Source organism: Xenopus laevis, chromosome 1L (genome assembly GCF_017654675.1).
Source record: "Xenopus laevis strain J_2021 chromosome 1L, Xenopus_laevis_v10.1, whole genome shotgun sequence".
Classification (NCBI taxonomy): Eukaryota; Metazoa; Chordata; class Amphibia; order Anura; family Pipidae; genus Xenopus; species Xenopus laevis.
Genome location: NC_054371.1, coordinates 205,230,227 through 205,255,811, shown reverse-complemented (window position 1 = coordinate 205,255,811; position 25,585 = coordinate 205,230,227). Strand labels below are relative to the sequence as shown.

The 25,585-nt window shown below is 39.4% G+C and overlaps 1 pseudogene; it reads left to right on the top strand.

Annotated features, from left to right (window-relative positions):
* The window catches only part of LOC108695766, a 47,071-nt pseudogene extending 23,735 nt beyond the window's left edge, over positions 1–23,336 (top strand).
* The last annotated feature ends 2,249 nt before the right edge of the window (positions 23,337–25,585 follow it).

Genomic DNA, 25,585 nt, shown 5'->3' with positions numbered 1-25,585 from the left:
CGCAAAAGAAGTTTGCAAAGGCCATTGATTTTCATTGTTTCACTTTTTGACCAATTTCAGACCTCAGTTTGCCGCAAAACTGTTTTTGTGAACATGCGCAGAGTGTATGTAATAAAAATTCGCAATCACAAAGTGGTTTTTGCAACATATTATTTAACTCCAGAGCAGGTGTTAACTCTAACCTTTGCTTAGCGATAGTGAGCGAATGATTTTACATTGCAAGTAGCGCTAAACATTGGCAAAAATATTATTTTAAACATCGCTGGTGACTTCAATTACATCCCAGGAGGGGCACCTTGACTGCTTTTACTTGCTGAAGTTTTGTATTAAAGTTTTTGTGGTTTTTACAAGTCATAAATCTTAGAGCTTACCACAGAAACATTAACTCACTGTTAATTCCTACGGGATTTTTAGAATTGCATTTGTCAATGGGTGATAGAGTAACCAATTTGAAAAAAACAATTCTAAAGATCCCATAGGAATGAATAAAAAGCAAGTGAATATTTTTGTAGTGAGCTCTGATCTCCCATTTTGATAAATCTGCCCCTAAATTGACTTGATTTGATCAATGTATTTTAACATAGGCAGACCAACTGAACTGAATGCTTCCTTCAGTTAATTGAACTATGGAATTTTTATGTATGGTAAATTAGGACTACAAGTATCAATACCTATATGTATTATATTCAGCCATTTAAAAAAAATTGAGACTGGAGTATTTTTTTTCTGTATTAATACTTTATTTTTTGTGCAAACTGAGCTGGGCAGACTAATTCGATATGGAAGAAGAAACATGGTTTTTGCACTGTTTATTGCATCTTTATAAATATGTCCTTTCCAGTTTATTTCTCACGCAATTAGGGATGCACCTAATCTACTATTTTGGATTTGGCCAAACCCCCAAATCCTTCGCGAAAGATTTGGCAGAATACCGAACTGAATCCGAATCCTAATTTGCATATGCAAATCAGGGTTAGGAAGGGGAAAACATTTTTACTTCCTTGTTTTGTGACAAAAAGTCACGCAATTTTCCTCCCCGCCCCTAATTTGTATATGCAAATCAGGATACGGATTCGGTTCGGTCGGGCAGAAGGATTTGTCCGAATCCTGGCTGAATTCCAAACAGAATCCTGGATTCAGTGCATCCCTACACGCAATGCTGTGCACAGTTTATTTCTCAAGCAATGTTGTGTAAAGTTCTCCACCTGGGGGACTGAATTGATCCTTAAGAATACGGTTCGGTAGACCTCAGCTGGGGACCTTTTTTTTACGTGGAAGTTTGTTTCCATACAAGGATCCAATTATGCATATATAAAATAATTTTATAGTCAATGCACAGCAGCTGGATATACATCTGAAACAGAGCATGTAATTGCAATGGAAACTGCACCTAAAGGTAATTTAGAGGAACATTTCACACAGAAGGTACAGTTCACAATGAACATTAATCACTGAGCTTCCGATTACAAATGAGAGCCATACAGCTAGAAATTCATCTGTTGAAATGTAGAACAGCAAAAGAATGCAGCTCATCTTAGTCTATAAAGGAATGAGCATGTGCAAACATATTGGAAAACTTGGTGTCGGTCTAATTCAGACTCCATAGCTGTGCAGTCTAATACGATTCATAAATATCGAATTAACCTGTAAGTGGTGTAGTCTATGGTAGAGTCCTGTGCAGAAACAATTTCTAAGACCCGGTCCCAACCCAAACCCACAAACCAAACTGCTAACCCGCATATTCACCCTCTTTGATCCGCTACCAGACCTGGACCCACAACTACCTTATCCGCAACCCGCTGACCACCATCAAACTGGAAGTGATGTTGCTGCAAAACGGAAATTCCATCATCATAAGTTGGACGATAGCCGAGAGGGAGAGGGACAGAAGCGCGCAGTGTGATGTAAGAGAGCTGTGCCTGAAGTCAGATGGGAGGGGGAGACAAGTGGAGGGAAAGCTGCAGCAGGAAGAGACCCGCAACCCGACCCTACAGACCCGCATCTATACCTGCACCTGAAAAGCCTACCCTCATTCTGCAAGGTACCCGATTTTCCTGCGGGTAACCCGCAGGTGCCCAACCCCCTGCAGGACTCTAGTTCATGGCTCTGTAATAAAACCACTTGTATTCTCTAGGCTGATTGATTTTCTTAACAAATGGCTACTTAGACTTGGTCATTGGCTAACAATGTCTCTGGGTTTGCCAGTGACACAAACGTTGGCAAAGCAATGGAATACATGCAAGGGAATCCAAACTAGATGGGTGCTCAAGCGCTAGGTGAGTAATTGTGGGGTGTTTACAATGTGTATGATTATACCAGTATTAGAAATAAGCAGGGTTTGACTGTGGGGCCAAGGGCCCACTGAGGCTGCTGTCTCAGGGGCCCCCTCTGGACCCCGCACCTGATGCGAATGCACCCCTTGCACGATCGTACCCCACCAGCGCACGCACTTGTACCCTTTAACTAATGCAACCGGGCCAGGGGGAGGAGGTTCAGGGCACCAGTGACAGGGAGTGAGGCTGGGCCTGAGGGCCCACGAGAGCCGGGGCTGACGACCCAGTCCGACCCTAAAAATAAGTAATAGAAAGATCTAGTCGGCTCTGGTAAGTACTGTATATGGTAAAAATTCATGTCAGTCAGCTGCAGCTATGGCTTTATATGGTGTCCAATAAGGCTGTGATTGGCCATTGGTTGCCCCTATGTGGACTGGGAGCCTTCAAGAGGCACTCTTTGACACTTGGTTTGTATGCAACCAAAACTCCAAGCCAGGAATTTTAAAATAAGCACTTGCATTGAGGCAACTGGAAGCAACATCCAAGAGGTTGGGGATCACCTCCCATAGAAGCCAAATAGTTGTGTCTTTTTTCCCATCTTCATAAGACAAAGGGGCATTTAGTGAGTGCAATTCCCAGCCATCATCTTAGCCAGCTACTTGCTATTAGAAGTATTCTGATTCTGCTTTGTTTGGACACGTGTCCTCAATGTCCATTAAGGTGGCTCTTACTATGAGCTATCCTGGTGTTTAATATAAATTCTTAAACATGCCAAGATGCTATCATTTGTGATTGATATGGCCTGCAGCACTTATTATTGATCGTAGTAAAACGATTGACTCTTTTACTTCATAATGCTTGCTTGTGGGGGTCGTTAATGCAACACTGTGCCTTTCTAACTACTGCTTCTCCCTCAATCGTATTTCCACTACCACTATGTAATAACTGGTTTTCAAATGACTGTGACTGCCTGTCGATTGCCTGTTAAGCCTATGTTAAATGACCTCACAAACAGTGACTGTACACCAGTATCCTCTTACAAGTCAATACCAGCCCATGTCACAATTGCTGGCTGTGCAAAAATAATGTCTCCTATTGATATTTGTACTGATTCATTTTTTTTAATTTTCTTATTTTTTTTTTTTTCTTTTGCAGACTGCCGAAGTCAACGACAGTACGGATGAAGAGAATGAGCATATTATGGAAAAGGAAAGCTACATCTGTGCAGTTTGCTTGGACGTTTACTTTATTCCTTACATGTGCAATCCTTGTCAGCGCATATTCTGTGAACCATGTTTGCGAACAATTGCCAAAGACAATCCGACAAAGATGATATGCCCACTCTATAGAACGACAGTTGCACAAGTGTGTTTTCAGTCTGGTAATACAGTATTTCCTTGCACAATTCAATTTGTTATTTACGTGTTAATTAAGTATCTCATAAAACAAAACATGTTTGCTTGCATCGTTAGATCTCATCATCCCTTGTGTTGAAAAATATACAGTGACTTCTCCAGTCCAGGTGCTTTCACCCTCCTGTTGGTGACATGTACATGTCTAGTTTGCCATGAAATCATTCACACTGTGTATCTATACCAGAGGACCTGCTTTGTGTGTTTGTGCATTGTCACTAAGGTAACTAGACAATATATCTGAAACATAAGAGAGCTAATGCTTTTATTGCATTGACTGCTGTATGTGAAAACCATTGTGCAAAAGCTTTGGCGAAGCTTTGAGGCTTTAATTGTTTCACCAATATTATTATAACCAACGTTGGTGTGGGTGCACTGGAAGTATGTGATCACTTACATAGTAACGTAGTAAGTTAGGTTGAAAAAAGACACACGTCCATCAAGTTCAACCTTTTAACTCTATATTAACCTGCCTAACTGCCAGTTTTCAGTTTCCAAATTTATCGGATTATCGAGTTTAACCCAGCACAGACCTGCGCGTCCCCAGTGCTCCGTAGCAAGCGGCTGGGCGGCATGCCGCCCCTACAATTCTTCCGCCCTAGGCTGGGGCCTTTGTGGGCTCACCACAAATCCGGGCCTGTATAGATGACCTCGACAGGTCTGGGATGGCGCATTTGTATCCTGGCTTTTTGCAGCATTAGGGCTTAATAAATCTCTTTAAAAATTTAAGTTTTTGCCCAAAAAAGCCCAGCCAGATAAATTAAATGTTTAGTAAAAACCCACTCAGTGTTGTCTGAGAAATATGATATTAGGTCTTAAAATAGTGGTATGCTGCATGGTATGCTGCAATGTCAATGGTTAGCTAGGTTAGCCCAAAAAATCGATTCAAATGATTTGAATGCAGCCTATTCACCCAAAGTTAAAAACTTTTTTAAAATAAATTTCGATTAGTCTTTTCTTATTCGAATTTCGAAGTTATGGGAGTTCAAAAAAAGTCCCATTGCGTCGAAATTTGACCCTTGACAAATCTGCCCCTGAGAAACTCTTATGTTTTTGCCTTTGTAAAAACGCTTTGCTAAGAAATCATGCAGTACTATAGAATGGAGAAATCTCAGTGTTACATAGGCCAGCCTGTAATATATGGATACACTGATGGCAGATTGAAGCTCTAGGTACACGTTTTGTTTCATTTGCTTGTATGGAATACAAAATCTGATTATTCAGATAGATTGGTGGGCCTTTGTGGGCAGGGACCAATTTGTATACAAAAAGTAGTTGGATGAGAGGCAAGTCCTGTCCTTGCTTTGCTTGATTCTTCTCATTGGGGGTCATTTATCAACACTGGGCAAATCTGCCCATGGGCAGTAACCCATGGCAACCAATCAGATTGCTGCATTCATTGTCCTACTTGCAGCTGGCATCAAAAAGCTAATCACTGATTGGCTGTTATAGGTAAATGCCCTTGGGCAAATTTGCCCATTGTTGATAAATGAGCCTCACTTGTTTCTTTGAAGCAGATTGGTTGTTGATGTCCTTCTGGATGAGTGCATGGTCCCTTAGAAGTTTCATTGCATTTGGCCATACCGTGTCTGAACATCATTATATATAAGATGCGGCTACAAATATAAATATGATCTTTCAACCCAATGCCATATTGGTGTATCTTAAGGAACATACCAATCCAAGAGGTGCCAAGAATGTGCAGCGTTCCTTATTAGGAGAGTTCTGTTCATACAAAATAGCACCATTTTACTTGGAACTTGTCCGTGCAATAGTCATAACGCAGATTTTATCTATAAATGTTAAAAGTGATTTTGTGCTGTTTTCCCATATTTCATTTCACAGACTTGAACAAATCATCTCTTGCCTTTTTCCCTAATGAATATTCGAAAAGGAAAGAATGTTTCCAAAGAACAAATTATTCCAAATGGCCACTACCCAACAGCAATAGGATGTTTAGAGGATTTGGAGGTAAGAGCATCAGGCATGCACATTTATCTTAGTGTTGCAATAATAAAAAATAATAAAAAATGTATATGGTTAATCCCCCTATGCCAAGAGTTTTAGGGGGATGTAATTTTTTAGTACAGGTATTTGTTATGTGAAAACCCATTATCCCTTTATGGGAAGGCTGTCTCCTGTAGACTCCATTTTAATCAAACAATTCACATTTTATATAATGATTTCCTTTATCTATGTAATAATAAAACATTACCTTGTACTTGATCATAACTAGGAAATAATCCTTATTGGAGACAAAACAATTCTATTGGGTTTATTGATTTTTTTTAGTAGACTCAGGGGACGATCCTAGGCCTGCCGCCCACCCTATCCCGCTCCATGCTTAAAACTTTAGCTTCAGAGGGGGTCAAAGGGGGACTAGATCTCTAGTGCAATGAGCTCTGTGGACTAGCTTTCCAGTTTCAAAAGCGGAACTTCGAGATCTTAAAGCAACTTTTTGCTGCCCCTTGTAACTGGCCACTCACTAACGTCTGAGGCAAGGTTCTCACTTTGCCTCATTGCAGAAGTGGCCCTGAGTAGACTTAAGGGCAGATTTATTAAGGGTCGAAGTGAAATTTTAAATTCGAATTTTCTAATTTTTTTCTTGGTCAAAACTCTTCGAATTATGAATTTCGAGATTTATCATACTCTGGCCCTTTAAGAATTCTACTATTCGCCACCTTAAACCTTCTGAATTACTGTATAAGTCAATGGGAGAGGTCCAGGGATCAATTTGGTGATGTTTGCAGCCTTCCTGACATTCGAGTTTTTTTCTGAGAAATAAACTCGAATCAAGTTTTTTAATTCGAATTGCATTTTTTGCAAGTTCGTGTCGAATTTGATTCGAGTTTTTCAGGTCGATTCAATTTGTCCGAGGTGAAATTTTTTTATTTTATTAATAAATTTCCATTGATCAGATTTTGAATTCATGGGATTTTATGGTTTTAAATTTAAAAAAAAAACTCGCATGAATTAGAAATTCGACCCTTGATAAATGTGCCTCCCCAAGTATGGAGATCCAAATTATGGAAAGATCCATTATCCAGAAAGCCCCATGTCCCGAGCATTCTAGATAACAGGTCCCATACCTGTATTTGGCTTTCCTCTGTGATAATACACCCTCAGCATTTCAAAAAGTTAAGCTTAGAGGATGGGAGTAGGTTCTAAATAAGTGACTGCAGTATGTAGAAAACTTTATCTACATACTGTATAAATAAATATATATTCCTATGTCACTCAAATGGAGATATCAACTGTTTATGTTTTGCACCAGTTATTGCATACAGAAAATTTAAACCTCAGGTTTAATGTTCTTCCATGTGTGTACTGCATTCTGTCATTTATGCTTAAGTGGGTAGAACACCATTAGAATCGGGTTAGATTTACATGAACACCTATTTAAGCAATCATTCAGTGATTCAGAAGCAGAAAATGCTGTGACGATGTAACTAAATCCCATAAAAGCTGCAAAGGCAAATGGGCAATGTTTATCCAAGACCAATAACATATAATAACTATATAATATAATATATAATAACATATAGCAATCAGATATTTCTTTATTGTAATGGCACCAGAGAAGCACAATGTAACTGCTGCCACTGGCTGTTATTGGTTTCTGGACCATCAGGCAACACCTGACTCCAGGGGGGAAATCACCCTATGAATGCTGGGAGTTGTAGTAAATAACTGCTTGCCAAAACTGACATAGAAATTTCCAGTTTGTAAGTAATAGCAGTGCCATCCCCTGGACCAGATATCTTGAAGATACAACTGAGGGCCTTATTTATCAGAATTCATTTTTGTGTCATTTTAAAAGGTTTTTCTATGACAAATGGTTCGTTATTTATTAAAAAATCCAAAGAGCAGAGTCCTGCAGTGAACCATTTTGTTTTTAAACCCGAACTAGGGTCGCCACCTTCTGTGCGGTGGAACTCCAGGCGGGGGGGCGGGGTGTGATGTGTTGGAGGTGGGGCCTCAACATAATGCAGCGGGTCTGTGATGCGACTGGGTTTGTAACTATGTCAGGGGTGGGGCTATGACGTGGCGGTCAGCGATTGCCAATTGCCACATAAATCTTAGGAAATCCTGTCCGGTTTTCCTAATTTGGAAAAGCAGCAGGCAGTTTTGACCCGGGCAGCCCTTCAAAAAAACAGGCTGTCTGGGTCCGAACCGGACAGGTGGCAACCCTAACCTGGACCCAACCTGGACCTGGAGCCGGCATTTTTATCCTCTTGGACACGGTACAGTGTATGACCTGTAACTGCTTTATCGAAACCCAATCTGCAACCCGCTGACAGCACTTAAACAGGAAGTGCTGCTGCTGTAAACTGGAAGTGACATCATCAGAAGTGGGCAGGGCAGGAAAAAAGTGTTAACAATATTTAAAGGCGTAAATTAATATAGATAACATAATATAAGAAATATAGATGAGACCCATGACCCGTGAACCCCATCTGTACCAGCACCTAAAAATCCTACCCACGACCAAACCTGCAGGGTACCCCCCTTTTCTTTTTTTGCTGTTACCCAACACTCTGCAATACTCTCTCAAATTACAAAAAGAACAAATGAATAAACGTGTGGAATGAATACCTTTTGCAATTATAAGCAAAAAAAAAAACCCCAAAAAGATTCTAGAAATTCAAAGTAATCTAATATTTTACAATTTGATTAGGACAGCTCTCGTTGACTTCTACACGACTTCACTATCTTTTAGATGCTGTAGTTTTATATTAGACGTTTTCAAGGTTTTTTACACTTATGAAAACTTGTGGTTTTAGACTATTTAAATACCCGGTTTTTAGGCACTAAAAATTTTGAATCACGGAAAAGAAAAAAGAAAAAGAACATTACTAAATCGCCCCCTTAGTGTACTTCCAGGATAAGAATCTGAAAATATAGACCCAATGCTCATTGAGCATCGTTATTTAGATTGCTGCTCATTTTATACTATAGTTTATATAAACAAGCTGCTGTGTAGCCATGAGAGCAGCCATTCAAGCTACAAAAAAGGAGAAAAGGCTCAGGATACACAGCAGATAACACATAAGCTTTATAGTATACAATGGGATTCTTCAGAACTTATCTGCTATCTACTGTGTGGCCTGTGTTTGAATGGCTGCCCCCATGACTACACAGCAGCTTGTTTATATAAACTATAGTAGAGTTTCTGAAGCAAACACACCAGTTTTACCAGTGCAGAGCAACACTACATTATTTTGTCATTCCTTTAAAACACTTTAATTTTTTGGTGTTACTGTTCCTAAAGATACTACAGGGAGGTACACCATAGAAATTGTACAGGCAAGTATAAATAACCACCATGCCTGAAGGTTAATTTGTTTAGGGAAAGGTAGTCTACTTATATATTTGTATTGCTTTTACTTTGCCATTTAGCTGTTTGTAGCTGAAAAGTGTTTTAACAAGGTGAATCGCCTATACCGCAATGAAAGAAAGTCGTTTTGTTTTATCCAATAAAGATGCAACTGAGATGGAATAATGACTATGATCGGTAGCAAGAGCCAAAAAAAACAAGTGCCAGTAAAGTAAAGATCATTATCCAAATTGAATTTAAGTAGTTAAAATTAATTGTCTGCCGAAAGGTAATTTATGAGCAATTACGCCTCAGCCTTTTAAGAAGATTTCTGTGTGTGACGGGAAGGAATTTCAGAAGAAAATATGATCAGTTATAAATTAGAAAATGTAATAAGATGTGACTCTTTGGCTTGATGTGCCTGCAATAACTCATGACACAAGCCTTGTATTTATTATTCAGGTGGATGGTCAGAATAATTTGCATTAATTCTGTAGCACCCAGCCATGCAAGCACTGTGTTCCATATGTACTGACACCAGAGATACACCACTGCTGCAGTTCTGCTTTCCTTTTGTATTGGACGTCTGGAGGTGAATGTGTGATTTACATTTCCCTAGTGAAGGTGTTTCTACGTTGCAGTTGTCCGACCTAGACTGATTGGCCAAAGCCTCCCTATTGCACCACCATAGCCCATATATTCTCTTATAACACCTTGCATGCATTAAACGCCTTTACATTAACTTTTAGTATGATGTAGAGAGTGATCTTCTGAAACAATTTGCAACTGGTTTTGATAATTTTTTTGAGTTATTTAGCGTTTAATTCAGTAGCTTTCCAGTTTGCAATTTCAGCAATCTGGTCCAAATTACCCTAGCAACCATGCATTCATTTGGATACGAAACTGGAATATGAATAGGAGAGGTCTGGATAGAAAGATGAGTGTAAAAAGTAGCAATAATAATACATTTGTAGCCCTACAGAGCATTTGTTTTTGATGGGGTCAGTGACCCCCTATTGAAAGCTGGAAGGTGTCAGAAGAAGAAGGCAAATCGTTCGAAAACTATCAAAAAAAAATAATGAAGACCAAATGAAAAGTTGCTTAGGATTGGCAATTTTTATACGTTACCGTATTAAAAGTTAACTTAAAAGGTGACCGACCCCTTTATTTTTTATTTTTTTTATTTTTTTTTGAAAATATTTTATTTGATTTTCATGTTAAACAAATGATAACAGCATGACAGCAAATTTTATGCAGATGAAAGACAAGTTATAATCGATACAATGGCATAAAATTATTAAAAACTAAATACCATTTAATGAGACTGACAACAACTAACTAAAATGAACTAAGCCAGTGGATGTAAAACCTTTAATTACATGGTGTGGTTTGACTTCACTGGGATATAGACAAACAGTACTGACAGTAATGTTAAGGGTACAATGGCTATTATTGGATTGCTGCGTTTCCAGTTTAATTGCATGCCTTCCAAATTGAGTGCTATAGGCGAACAACTTCTCTGTGTGTCTTAAAGAATCCTGCTGAATTGTGCTTAGTACAAGGGAATGCCTATCTATGCTGGTATAGTTTTATTACATCACTCTGTAGAGGCTATGACAAAACTTAGGAAGCGGCCCCTACACTAGCAGATTCTATGGAAACTCGTTGTTACTGGACAAACCAAAATGATGGTAAATAACATCTCAAATGACTAAGTGGAATTAATGAAATAGTCAATGCATTTAGGTGCGCTTAAACCTGCTTCTCAAAAGCATGTCACACACTTAAAAAAACACGCATGTGTAAGAGCCCTTTCATTCAGTTTTTAGGGTGTCAAATCAAGAAATACAGATACCAGATTCAATCCCTGGTAGTGACCAATAGAGGAATAGTGGTGAGTTTTTGATGGGTCATTTAGTTGTATCAGTCTTTGAAAAATTCTAGTGGAAACTTGCTCCCTTTGAACACTTTGGAAATTTCGAGTTCATGGGAGTTATTTAAAACTCCCATTAACTCACATGAACTCAAAATTCAACCAATCGAATTTTTAAAAGTCGGGTGAATAGGATTGACCCGAATTCGATTCGAGTTTTTTCAGCGCAAAAAAACTCGAATGTCAGGAAGGCTGCAAACAACTCCAAATTGATTTCAGGATGTCTTCCATGAGCTAAAGCAGCAATTCGGCAGGTTTAAGGTGGCGAATAGTCAAATTTGAGTTGAGTTTTAAAAATTCCCTAATCGAATTTGACCGTTTGGTCATAAAAAAAACTTGAAAATTCAAATTCAAAAATTCAAATTTGAATTTTCACTTCGACCCTTGATAAATCTGCCCACTAGTGTAACCTCCTTATTAGTCATTCCTGGGCCTTCCACACTATATTTTCAGGGTTGGTTTCCTGGAATGATGGATAACTTTCTACTGGCATAACAATAGAGGAAGTAAGGGGGAAAGGGGACCTGGACCTCAGGGTCTGCCTCCTGTGTAGTTGCAAATAAATCCCCCCTTCCCAGCCACTGTGGGCAGGGAGCAGAGTATGTAATGGACACGGCCAGGGGAAGCAGGCAAGATGCACCAGGTCCATCCTGAAATTTTTATTTTTGTGTGTGTTCCTTGAAGTTAGGAACATTTGGTAAGTATGAACTATCTTAAGTCTGGCTCATTGCTTAGCGGCAGGGTCTGTTACCAATGTTGGCCCAAACACCATGTGATTATAAAGGTATTAAAGGAGAAGGAAAGCTACCGAAGCAGTTTATTGCCAATAGATTAGCCACAATAGTGCAAGCTAGAACTCTATATGTATTCTGTAGAATGCTTTACCATACCTGAGTAAACAGCTCTAGAAGCTCTCTGTTTGTTTAGGATAGCTGCTGCCATATTAGCTTGGTGTGACATCACTTCCTGCCTGATTCTCTCCCTGCTCACTCATAGCTCTGTGCTCAGATTACAGCAGGGAGGGGAGGAGGGAGGGGGGAAATGGAGGGAAAGAGGAGTAAACTGTACATGCTCAAGCCCTAGCCCTAGAGGTTTAAAGGAGAACTAAACCCCCCATGGTGATAAGTCCCCACTGGCCCCCCTCCCTGCCTCCCCCTGCACAGCCTTACCCCTGAATTCTGTCCCCTCTAGCTCACAGATGCCATCTTCTTCTCTTTGGTAATCTTCGTAAAGTGAGCGGCGTATTGGTGCATGCGCAGTTGGAGCAACCTTCTGGTTCGCAACAACTGCGCATGTGCTGAAAGAGATTGCCAAAGGGGAGGAAGAAGACAAAAAGATTACTGAAGAGAAGAAGATGGTGCCCATGAGCCCCGCTGCACTCTGCATGTGCGGTCGCTATTTCTAGAGGGGACAGAATTCAGGGGTAAGACTGTGCAGGTGTGCGGCAGGGAGTGGGGCTGGTGGGGATTTATCATCATGGGGGGATTTAGTTCTCCTTTAAGCTGAAAACATGAAGTCTAGTACAGAAGCCCATGGGTACACAATAGAAGGAAGGAAATGCTGTGATTCTTTTGACAGAGGACTCAGAGCAGCATTACTGAGGGTTTACTAGTCAAGCAAAATTAACTTTAATTACACAATATAAATTATTTAAATCTTGTTTTCTTCAGTCTGGGAATTATAACAAGCAGTCAGGAGACAATTTGTGGAAATTGTTATTAAGACAAGTCTTGCCTCATCTCAGAATCTTGTTTGTGCACCAGAATGGGGGACCTGATGTCCATCCCCATGCCCTGGCTACACAATCAAATGGTTAACAGAATGGGGGAATGTGGGGAGAGTAGTGACATCTAGGAAGTACTGAATGGAAAGTGAAAGTAATTGTCTGCCCCTCCTCTATGCCTAAGGCATAGAGGAGGGGCAGACAATATTTGATTGGTAGCTGAGATTTTTAAATGAGCTTACAACAGCTATGAATGCTTTAATAAAAATAGAAATTGGATTTCATGTTTAATTTATATAGAACTTTTATTATACAGATTTTTGTGTCTGGGTGACAGGTCCACTTTAATGAAATCCTGTGCAAATGATATGTTCTGTACATCCACTTTCTGTGCATTTAGTTGCTATGATTTGCACTGAAATGGTTTAGATTTTTTCCATGATCTTTTCAAAATTAGGATCAAGATGCTATTTTGCAAATCTTGCTGCAATATGAGTCAGGTCAGATTTAACTGCTTTAAGAATTCTATCCACAGAGACTGATCAAACTCTCTATGTGAAAGTTTCCTTACTTTTGCTAGATTTTTTTGTAGGCAATAGTAAATTTTAATTCCAGTGATTTCATTACAAAGTCTAATTTTAAACATTTCCAAGCAGCGCTACATGAGATAAATAGAAACATCAAGCACTGAAAGTGCATGTTTTCCCTCTAGAATTCTAACTATCCAATTATAAGGAACACCACTGGATGCCTTCATTTCTGCAGCAATTACACTCTGATTACAAGATGATTTCAAGTTGCTGATACAAAAATAACCTTCAGGCGTTTGGGTTTGCAAATATATTTAACTTCAGAAAAATTAATATAAAGTTATACCATAAAATCGCGCATTTAGGCAATGTAGGGCTCATAGGGTGTTTTTAGCTGGAAAAATGTCAACAGTATAAAGATTGTTCTTGTTTTTCTGAAAATGATAGAATTAACTGAAACAAGAGAAAATCTTCAAAAATACAAAACAGAGTTTGTAAAACCAAATATATATTTTGAATAATTTAATTCCAAAAATCTTCCAAATGAAGCAGCAGTTCCATCTTCTTGGAACATGACCTGAGTTGTTATCAAGTACAAGCTTAAAATGTCCTTATTGGAGATGCCGTTTCTATAATTCAGAGTTCTCTGTATATCTGTGTAGCGCTATAATAAACTGACTTGTGCCAGGGCAGTTTTAGCTACTTTCCTTTGTGGGCTGAGACCACAGATGAGCTCTCTTTCTCAGGGGTAAGCCCTCGCAACGCGGTGGAGGCAAGGGTGTAGTGTAACTGTAACTAGGTGCGATAGCACAATGATGGGCGCCAGTAGTTCTTTAACAGTTGAACATATAACTGTGTTTATTGAACAATAGCACATAGATCAGTCAGCACATTGATCCACAATGGAGCATAGAACATACACAGCAGCATAAAGGAAGCATATACTCGCAGCACGTATAGACTGAATCCCCACAGGCTAGGGAATATACAGCAGAGAATAAGTTGACAGCATGTGATGGGTATTGCCCAGTTTTCAGGATATCTTCCAGTGGCAGACTAGGGGAACTCCTGACATCCCTATCTCAACACTTGGTTCCTTACTCTGGGTCAGTAATACCCTGGGATCTTAATCCCTCTAATCTCCTCGGCGGAGCCTTGAGCTGCTCAACTAAATAACCTCTCTATCACTCCTAGAGTGATCTATAAAACGAGTATAGCTGTCTAATTACTAGGGCCAAGGCACCTAGGGTCAGCACCACCCATTCCCTTCCAGCCTGCTTGGTTGGGCTAAAGCAATGGACCCAGAGCACATGGTTCCTAAACCTTTTATACTCTGGCACAGTGCCATCTGGTGAACACTGTGTGAACTGCAGGGGTTACATACGCACAAGGTCCCTATAAGGACCCACTGAGGTGTCCATTTAACTAGGGATGTGCCTGTCTGTAAAATGTAAGGGTGTCTAAGATTTTCACATCCCTACATCTGGTTTCCAGATAAGAGTTCCCATAAGTAATAGGCTTTGTTAACAACTGAGCCCTCAGATTTTAAAACTAAGACAGGGTGTTTATATGCATTTATGTGTGCATGCTGAGCGTGCAAAAACACATATATTGCGTTAATATGCATTTTTTAATTAAGCTGGGTTTTTGTTCCCAATGCAACCTTTGATTTCATTGTCTTCTGAAAATACAGCAAGCTCCAAATAATGCAGCGAGTTATGTCTAAAAAGTGACATAATGCAATTAAATGCAATAAACTTTCATGAATACAACCAATTAGAATGAAATTTAATGAAATAGTCAATGCGTTTCGTTGCGCTTAAACCTGCTCTTCAAAAGCATGTCACACGCATAAAAAAACACCCATGTGTAAGAGACCTTTTATTCAATCAATTTTTAGGGTGTCAAAGCAAGAAATACGGATACCAGATTCAATCCCTGGTAGTGACCAATAGAGGAATAGTGGTGATATTTTGATGGGTCAGTCAGTTGTATCAGTATTTGAACAGTGCTAGAGGAAACTTGCTCACTTTGGACATGGTTAAACAGAGGGCAGTATCTGATTGTGTGCCTCAGTCTAACAATAGAATCACATGGGGGACCTGCAAACTGGACTGGAACTAGGGTGCTCTATGCATGTACTTTTTCTCTTTGCCTACCCCAACCTAGGCCCTCATCATCGAGTTGCCAATTTATCTTCTGGCCACCTGCTTATCTCCCGATCCCCCTGCAGGCATGAGTGTGCTTGCATGCGTGCTTCACCAACACCCCTTTACCGCTCATTTGTGGCTGGTTGGGTGTGAACTTGCCTGCTGGGTTGCTCAGGGAGCTTGGTTGGCTAGGCCTGGCACTGCCTGTGGAGACCCTTCGGGAAAGAAATGTTTTTACATCCAGATATTTCCAGGCACAAATACATAATCATCAATGGAAAAAGAATGATGCTAGCCAATTTACATTTAGATCTTTATCTTGGGAAAGACAACTCCTCTGTGATTATTGTATTTGATGCTAAGGCACTCTCAGAATGGCTGTTTGTTAGGAGCCTACGTGCTGTGTAACTTCTAGCAAACATACAGAGGCTTGACGAAAAGATTTTTTTTAAAAAATATAAAATACACAGACCTTAGCAGAATGTGTGAAGCAGGCAGAAAACAAGTCCAAGTTCTGAGACAGGGTCAGGGCAGGCAGTAAGTAAACAGAGTCCTTGAAACAGGCACTAGATCAGGGCGGGCCTTAGTCAAGCAGAAATCCAATAACAGGCCAAGGGTCAGAAAACAGGGAGTCAAAACCAGAGGAGACAATGGCAGGTACTGACTTAGAGGGCAGGAACTCAAATGGGCATTGCCTGCAGCTTGATCGTAGGTGATGTCAAAAGGGGAAAATGGAAGGGGGAAAAGTCACTGACTCAGCACCAAAAGCATGAGGTCTAAATTGGCTGAAAAAAGGAAGAGCTGCAGTCAGTAAAAAGCAGATCCCTGATTGTAGGACAGGGAGTTGCTGACAGTCATATGCATTTTTGTTAAACCCAAACTGCTTTGTTTGGGTGCAAGTGCCATTTACCAGCAATTCCATTACATATATATGATAAAAAATATTAATTAAATAAATTATACTATAACCCAACAAGTAAGCTGGCCACATATGGGCCAAATGTATAGTGGCCCTACCTAGCTGACAATCAATCAGATATCTACAGAGAATGTTTCAAAATCCCTCCCGGGGCTCTGAAGGTCTCATACATAGTATAATGTACTGTTGCCCTGCACTGGTAAAAATGATGTGTTTGCTTTAGAAAGACTACTATAGTTGATATAAACAAGCTGCTGTGCAGCCAGGGGGGGGCAGCCATTCAAGCACAGAACACACAATAGAAAACAGATAAGTTTTGAAGAATCCCATTGTATACTGCTGAGCTTATCTGTTATCTGCTGTGTATCCTGAGCCTTTTCTCCCTTTTCAACTTTTGAATGGCTGCCCCCATGCTTGTTTATATCAACTATAGTAGTCTTTCTAAAGCAAACACACCAGTAAACTACAACAGTACATAATATTTTCATTACATTAACATACTTTAATTTTTTGGTTTTACTGTTCCTTTAAAGGTTTGGATTTGGTTTGAGTACTAAGGCTTCCTGAATCCTGGATGTTGTGCATCCTTATAACCTATACAGTATATACACAGTCTAGAGAACCAGAGGAAGAAATGGAAAAATCTGAATTACAACTCTCTCAACAAACTGTGATGCTGAAATTTTTATTGGGTTGAGGTACTCTAGCACTTAGAATTATAACTCCCAGAGGACAGTGGAAGCTATACTTCTTGCCTCAGTACATTATGCAGATTATTAATATGTATTATATGTGCAGTACTAATAAATATATAATGCTTTGCCTCGGGCATAGCAAAACTATAATTGCCAGCATCTACTCACATCTGGAATCTCCGTGGGACACAGAATATTTGTGAATTTAAAAATGAATGTACAGTGAGACAAAGAGAAGTATCAGAAGCTGCCCATAAACTGATCAAAATTGCCACCCCCACCAAGTCAGTAGGTTGTTGGCCCCTGTCTGCGATTAAAATGATAGTGCCCGACTATTATTAAAGCTTAGCTTTAAAATCTCATTGGACAAGGAGTGCATCAGTCTGTGGATGCAACCCTCTCCCAATGGGTGCTAAAGGACATCCATATGATCTAAGCTTTGTCCCAGGGGCTTAAGGCCCACCCTTAAGGTTGGCCACCTAGCTGGTAAGCAAAATAAGGTCGATCCAGTCTTTGTGGCCTTGAAAGACCAGTAACATAATTTTCTTTTTTTTTTTTTTTTAAATAAATAATTTTTTTCTTAACGAAAAAAACCAGCAAGGCAGTTTTAACTTTCAATTCGCAAAGTCTTTATTAAGAAATGACTTCTCTGCATGCACTCCTCTTCAGAAACAGCAACAGGGCAATGATCCATCGTGCGGTGCTCGATTTCTCCTCCCTGCCTTCTATAGGAGATAGATAGGGGGGAGAAATCGAGCACCGCACGATGGATTGTTGCCCTGTAGCGAAGAGGAGGGCAAGCAGAGAATCGGTAAGTAATTTCTTAAAAAAAGACTTTGCAAATTGAAAGTTAAAACTGCCTTGGTGGGTTTTTGTTTCATTAAGTAGAAACTAATTTTTTTTTAAAAAAATTTATGTTACTAGTCCTTAAAGGATAAGCAGCAGGAGAGCCTGTGGAGACCTATTGGGAAAGGACCACATCCTCTGCAAAATGAAGGTATTGTTAAATGTAGCTAAAATGGCAGGCAATAACAGCCTAAAAGTGGACCCGTCATCCAAACATAAAAAGCTGCATAATAAAAGTCCTTTTCAAATTAAACATGAAATCCAAATTATTTTTTTATTAAAACATTCATAGCTGTTGTAAGCTCATTTTAAGATCTCAGCTGTCAGGCAATAACTTTCACTTTCCATTCAGCACTTCCTAAATGTCACTGCTCTCCCCACATTCCCCTGTTCTCTTCATCATTTAATTGTTTAGCCAGTGCATGGAGATGGACATCAGGTCCCCCGTTCTGGTGCACAAACAAGATTCTGAGATGATACAAGGCTTGTCTTAATAACAGTGTCCACAAAATGGCTCCTGCCTGCTTGTTATAATTATGAATTCCCAGACTGATGGAAACAAGATTCAAGTAATTTATATAGTGTAATTAAAGTTAATTTTGCTTGACTGACATGATAAACTAGAATTTGGAATAATTTATTTGGGTGACCAGTCCCCTTTAAGACCTAAAAGATTTTGTTACTGATGGTTTGATTTTTGAAGTACAATATATAGCAGCCTTTTCTACTGTATTATTCCATGGTATGGTCCCACCCTAGGCAACTTTAGAATTATAACCATCTTCAAGGTGGCAGTCGCTTCAGAGTTCCCTAAAGTAAATGGCACTGTGCACATTTCAGCAGAAGAGGTAGAATGGATGCAATAGTGCAACTACCAGTATACAAAAGTGCAAGAAGAGTTTTTTTGAACGCAAGAACCTTTAGTGAATGGCATCAAAACTTACAACATGGGCATCTATTACAGTGCTACTGCACTCAAATTCTTGCATTTAAACAGGTGACTAGTAAATGCTACCTGCTGATGGTTGCTAGGGGTTACTGCCCCTGGGCAAACTTAGTGCCTTTCATTACATAACCCCATATGTGTTTAATGTTTTTGTGGTGCTTCTATATGACTGGATCCCTTTAAACTGTGTTTAACTTGAGTGCAATAAATGAAACTGTTGGTTTTGTTGGTAACCCGTACGTGGTGTATTTTACCTTGCCAATTTTGTGTTTTAATTATAGGTTTTAGTAGACATTTGAATGGAAGGGGATATCCGCATAGTGGGCACAGACAGGACTTTAAAAATGAAAATTGGGGATGGCGATTAGAAATAGGCATGAATGTGATTTACGTTTACACAGTCAACTGGATTATTGGATTCATCATATTTTGCTTTATCTGCTATTTTTTGAATAAAAAACGAGTTATTGCACGGAATATGAGACATTGCACTGAAGGTTTTTCATCCTTTATTGTACTCTTCCATTATAATTTGTATTTTATATCAAAACCCTAGTGTTCCTCAGTTCCTAGGTTGGTGGGCTGCTTTTTAATTATAGCATTTTCTAAGCTAAGTGGCAGTTCAACTTTAAGTATGTTATATATATATATATATATATATATAGAATAGTATATATATATATATATATATATAGTATATATAGTATAGTATACAAACGAATCAGAATAATATCACACCCATGAACTAACAGCAAACAGAACCTAAGTTGGGCATTGGATAATTTGGCATAGACCCTTCAAATTTTAAAATTTTAGAGCTTTGTGCAAGGACATCAATACGCCAGGGTGTAATAGCACATCGCTAGAGTGCGTAAAAGTGTGAGCGCACTGGAAGCTCACACAAAAAGATTATAATATAAGAATAAACAGTAGCTGGTCCCAGCGTATGTTGTTGTCATGAAGGTATAGCTGTAAATTTCCAAGGAGTCTGTGTAACACTCCCTTAGTAATCAAGTAAATAGTATAAAGGAATAAACAGCTTCCAGGCAGTAATTTATAACTGCAAAGGTTCTTTATTTTTAGCAGTGTAAAACACTGCTTTTACACTGTTTTAAACTGCTAAAAATAAAGAACCTTTGCAGTTATAAATTACTGCCTGGAAGCTGTTTATTCCTTTATACTATTTACAAGATTATAATATAATTACTACAGCAATGGTTCATGCGTCTCAGGATTCTCAGCCCTCAGATACAACACCCACAATGGCATCAGTATCATCACAAAATCCGTTGCTCGCCTTTCACAGCTCATGTTGTGGATTCAATTCACAATTAATACAGCTGTCAAACAAGCAGTCTCAGCTCAATCAGTAGCCGAGACTGTTAAAGAAAACGTAAACATTCTCCCTCTCCTACTGTACGTCGTAACAGGATTATAACTCTCAGTCTTGAGGCGAATGTAGTACTACAGGCTCAGAGGAGGACCTCTCCTCTGAAGGTCAACCCAGTGATGCAGATGAACCATCTAGGCAACCAGAAGAGACAAAAATACATATTCTCCACCCTAGAGATCAATGAAGAATAGATAACTCTATCGCTAATTATCTCTCCTGAAAATTAACTTCACACATGCACACACTGAACAAAGCAGATAAACCTAGAACAAGAAATCCAGCAGCACACTCAAATTGATGCAACAATCCGTAGTGTTTTATTAGCCCATATATGTTTTATATATGGGCTAATAAAACACTACGGATTGTTGCATCAATTTGAGTGTGCTGCTGGATTTTTTGTTCTGGATGTTCAGTTGACCCAAAAAGCAGGCGAGGGTCTTCCAGTTCAGCACCTGAGACCCACACGGGTTTAATGAAGGTAGAGCACTCCTAAATACTATTACAGAGCAGATAAACCTGACAGATAGCAACTATGAACAAATGGAACATAATTTAACCAGAGATGTAAAACAAAAGACAATACAATTCTACTATGGAAATCCTAGAAATGCAAGTACTACTTACCTCATACCACAAGAAACAGAATGACTTCCTCCAAAGCACTCTAGTGATGCCCCACCTCCCCCTTACTTATTCACACATTACCAGATTGACTGTTAGATATCTGAGAAAAACATAAAAATATTCTGTAGAGAATGGAATCACCAGTTTGCAAAGTAATCTGACTAACAGGATTCCAGATAATAGGTCTCATACCATTATGGATAAGCCCAAGGAGTTGCCATACAGCATCTGGACGATGAATCACTGCATTCTTCTCTGCCCGTGAATCTCCCAATAAAATCACAAATGCATCGCAGCTATAAGACCATTTCAAGGGTTCAGAACAAAATATAATTTGATATTGTCAAACATTTTAATTTAGCTGTGGTTGAGATTAACATACTTTTTGTCAGTTGATTTATCTATCTGTGATTTTTGTTAATCCCACACTAAACAGGGCAAGCAGTGAAAATGAATTCTCCTTCAATTTGCAACTTTCTGGTTCTTCAGAGCACTTGTAGCAGAAGGACCAGGTAGTTAATGAAATTAATCTTCCTTGTGCCCTTTTTCACACTAACCACAGCTGGAGTCACCATTACCAACAATTGAATGTGGAAATGAAGAATCTGTGGTTTGTGGCAGGATGGTCATTTCTGGCTTCTGACATGGACGTTTTATGGTAAGCAACTATTTATCTCCCTGGTAAAATTAACAGGTTCTTTCTAAAAGCCTGAGATGTAGCTGGAGGTAGAGTCGGCACTGGGTTGGGTATCTACAAGTATTTGGCAGGTTGAGTGTAGGACCTGCAGGTACAGTACGGGTACAAGTCACAGGTCGGAATATAAGCTAATTTGACTCCTTTGCTCCTTTTTCCCCAAAACCTTCAGATGATGTCACTTCTAATTTGCAATCACACCACTTCCTGTTTCATGCAGATAAGGCAATTGCTGTTTGGATCAAGCAGCAGATTCAAGTGGGTCCAGGTATAAATGTGGGTCCATGTTTCAGAAATTGGGCCCAAGCAGGACTCTACCTGGAGCAAGAGAGGGCCTTGTTTATAAATAGCTCATAGTCTAGTTAATTTCCTTATTCCAATGGCTTCTTGTGAGCCCCATTAAGTAGGGATGTATTAGGTGATGGTCTAATTCTGAGTGGTAGTGCTAGAGAGCACTCAACTTCCTAATGAACACTGTCATTTCACCAGGTGAAAATAATAAAGGATAATAAATAATAAAGGATGCTCAAAATCTCCTGCACTAGGATGGCATGGCTCGATATGGTGGACAAAGGCAATGCTATGGGCAGATTTATCGAAAACCAAAAGGGGAATCCTTCAGGATTTCTAGCCATGTAATCTTTAATAGAACTTTGATTGAATCCATCAAATTAGCCTATGAATTGACCAATTTGATTGCTATGATCAAAATTATTTTAATTCTCTAGAGTAGGGGTCCCCAGCCTTTTTACCCAAGAGCCAAATTTAAATAAAACAGTTGGGGAGCAACGCAAGCATGAAAAAAAAATCCTACAGTTTACCAAATAAGGGCTGTAATTGGTTATTTGGAAGCCCTTATGTGGACTGGCAGACTACAGGTGGATCTGTTTGGCAGTACACATGGTCTGTATGCTTCCAAAACTTGCCTCCAAGTCAGAAATCCAAAAATGAAGCCACTGGGAGCAAAATCAGAAGGCTTGGTGAGAAACTGGTAGGGACCACTGCTCTATCGTATTCTGGGGTTTGTGATCTCAACGCCTCAATAATAATAAGGTGTTAAATGCCATAATAGGCTGTATGCAAGCTTTTCTCAAGTTTTTTTTCAAATAAATGAATCTTCAAATTGTTGTGTCGGGGAGGATCCCTGAAATTCCATTTATTCTGTTTCTTCTCATACAGAAATGGGGAAGAGCCATGGAGTCTTCTTTGTATTTAGTTGGACCTGTCCGACACTGTTGGTTAAAAGCTGATTCATAATGAAATAATCCATTGATCATTTAATAACTACATGAATAACTTCAAATTATTGCTTTCAATAAGAAGCCATTGCTTTATAACATCTTTCATTGCTTTATAACAATAACTTTTTTTACATTTAATCAACAACCTTTCTCTAATCCATAGAAGTTCTGGCCTGGGGCTCTACTGAGGAAGACTACGGTGCATGAGCTTCTGGAAGGTCACAGGTTTTCTCATCATATTGCTCCTATAGTTTCGATTCTGCCCTTGCAATGTGCATGGGACGAGCTTCCTTTTCTTTAGCTGCCACTGAGGAATAAACATTCCATAGCTAATTGCACAATTCTGGCATGGCTTCATTGTATTGATTTTGGAACGGAGAACTCACATTAAGGCAATATGCATGAATTATAGATGAAAGTAAAATATTTAGATAAAGTTTACGTTAAAGATTTTATGTGGAGCCGTTTGTTCCTCAGATCATTGAAGAAGATTGAGGAAACAACGAAGGAAAGAAATGAAAGCAACACAGATTACACAGGCACGGCTGGAAACAGCTTTGGCAAAGAAGCAAATGTTACCTGCTGTACCCTGAGCATAATCACTGGGACCACAAATGGTTATTCTGTAGCTGAATGACCCCAACCAATGGTCTGTTGTCTTTGGGGGAGCTGGTTGCTTGTTTTCTCAGAGACATTCTGCATTATAGAATTGTTATTTGTCTATATTTATATACAGCCAATCTATTACATAGTAAAATACAGAGCTTACTGGAGCTTACATTTGACTAAAGTGAAATGGAATGGAATGTGCCTAAAATGGGCATGCACATACACTAGGGGTCAGTTGCATTGGATGCAATTTAATATCAGTATGTTTTTGTTTATACAGTAAACCTACACAAACAAGGAACAGAAAGTCCCAGATTCAGCGTCAAACTAGGGGGTCCAGGGCCCACTGTGGCTGCACGTGCCCTCAAACCCCCCAGGCCACCTCTGCAATAGCAGATCCCTCCACCCCACCCCCCGGATCTGGGTTGGCATGGGCCACTAGGTTTTTTCCTGGCGTTAGTCCTGTCCAGATTTGGTCAGACCGATCCTGCATGGTCAATTTTAGAAATACTTATTAAACATAGTCAGCAATAAGGGGGTTATTTATGAAAAACTCTGGTCGGGCTTTTCAGTCCAAAAACTAAAATTTTTCATGGAAATACAAAACTCAGAGCTTTTGAGATTTATTATACCCTGATGCTGCAAAAAGACAGAATCCAAAAATCCGCCAGCTCAGACCTGTCGAGGTAATGTATAAGTCAATCGGAGATGTCCCTATCCCAATTTAAAGATATTGTGGTTTGTGCTGGGTTTAGCCCAATAATCCAAAAAAATTCAGGGTTTTTCGTGGGAAAAAGTCAGAAAAAAACATACCATTCAGGTTTTCACTCGATTTTATCAGGTTTTTTCCTGATCTGATTTAATTAAGTTATTTTATTAATAAATAAGGCAAAATCGGCAATGGGAGTTTGGGCGCGCTTTTTCATAAATAAATTCGGACATTTTTAATTAACCCTTTTTATGGTGGCGGAACTACCGGGGGAGCAGGGGATGTGAGCGGGCCAGGGCCCACACCCCCTTAAGGGCCCCCGGCAGCTCACGCGCCACTGACAAATGCGGCTGTACGGAGGGGGGTGGGGAACTGCTGCGCGTCACATATCAGGGCCCGCCCCCCTCTAGTGACGCTACTGCCCTTTTAATTTCATATTATTAGAAATTGCCCTTTTGGCACAGTACAATGAGCTTTATTGAACTTGACAAAAAAAAAACAGAATCCTTCATATGAGTGTATTGCTTAACGAGAGAAAGATACAAATGTATTATTCTCCAACAGGGAAATGTTCCCAGTGTCCCTAGTTAAAATAACCAATTGAAAGACATTTTTTGTTTTTAAAGGGGACTCTAACCTCAAAATAAAATTGTGACTAATGAAAGAAAATGCAGCTCTAAGCTACTCTCCAATATATATTTCATAACCATTTCCAACGGTGGGAAAATGATTCAGTGGAAAGCAGTATTTCCTTGTCTTGGAACTATGTGGCAGACGTCGGCCTTGCATTTATCTTGACAGATCTGTTAGCTGGCTTTTTCTACATTGTTTCAGATGTCAGAAATGGAAAGAGACAGAGAAATGCTATTTTCAGTGGCAGCCATATTTACAGATAACTTTGAAAATGGACAAATAATGTATAGTGTAAAGTTTCTTAAAATAATAATTTCTCTCATTTCACAAAATCAAATTGCTAGGCATGTATTCCCTTTTAACCCCTTCCAGAAGTTGTAAATATTTGCACTCTCTGTGCTGCCAGTGCCCAACAAGTAACCATTCCCCTTGGGTAATACAGGCTGGACCCATTTTTCTACGAATAGCCCCATTTGCAGCCTGTGCCCCAGGTCTATTGAGAAGTTAACAACATGACAGTTCTTCCGCCAACTCCAATGCAACAGGGCCTGGCCAAATATTTGTGCAAAATCTTAATCTGAAAGAATTTGACTTATTTACCTTTATCTGCTTTGGAAAGATCTGTTATCCAGGAAAACCCCAGGTCCCAAGCATTCCGAATAACAGGCCCAATAGCGGTAATAATAAAATTGTAGCCTCACAGAGCAATAGTTTTTCTAGTCGCTGGGGTCAGTGACCCTCATTCAAGCCAGCTTGAAAGAGTCAGAAGACGAAGGCAATTCATTGAAAAACAATGCAAAATTAAGACCAATTTAAGTGTTGCTAAGAATTCTATCACATATTAAAAGTTTAGTTGAAGTTGAACCACCACTTTAACCTAGATGTTACTTACACCATGTGGTTCTTTTGAATGTTTTATTTCAGGCTTCATGGGG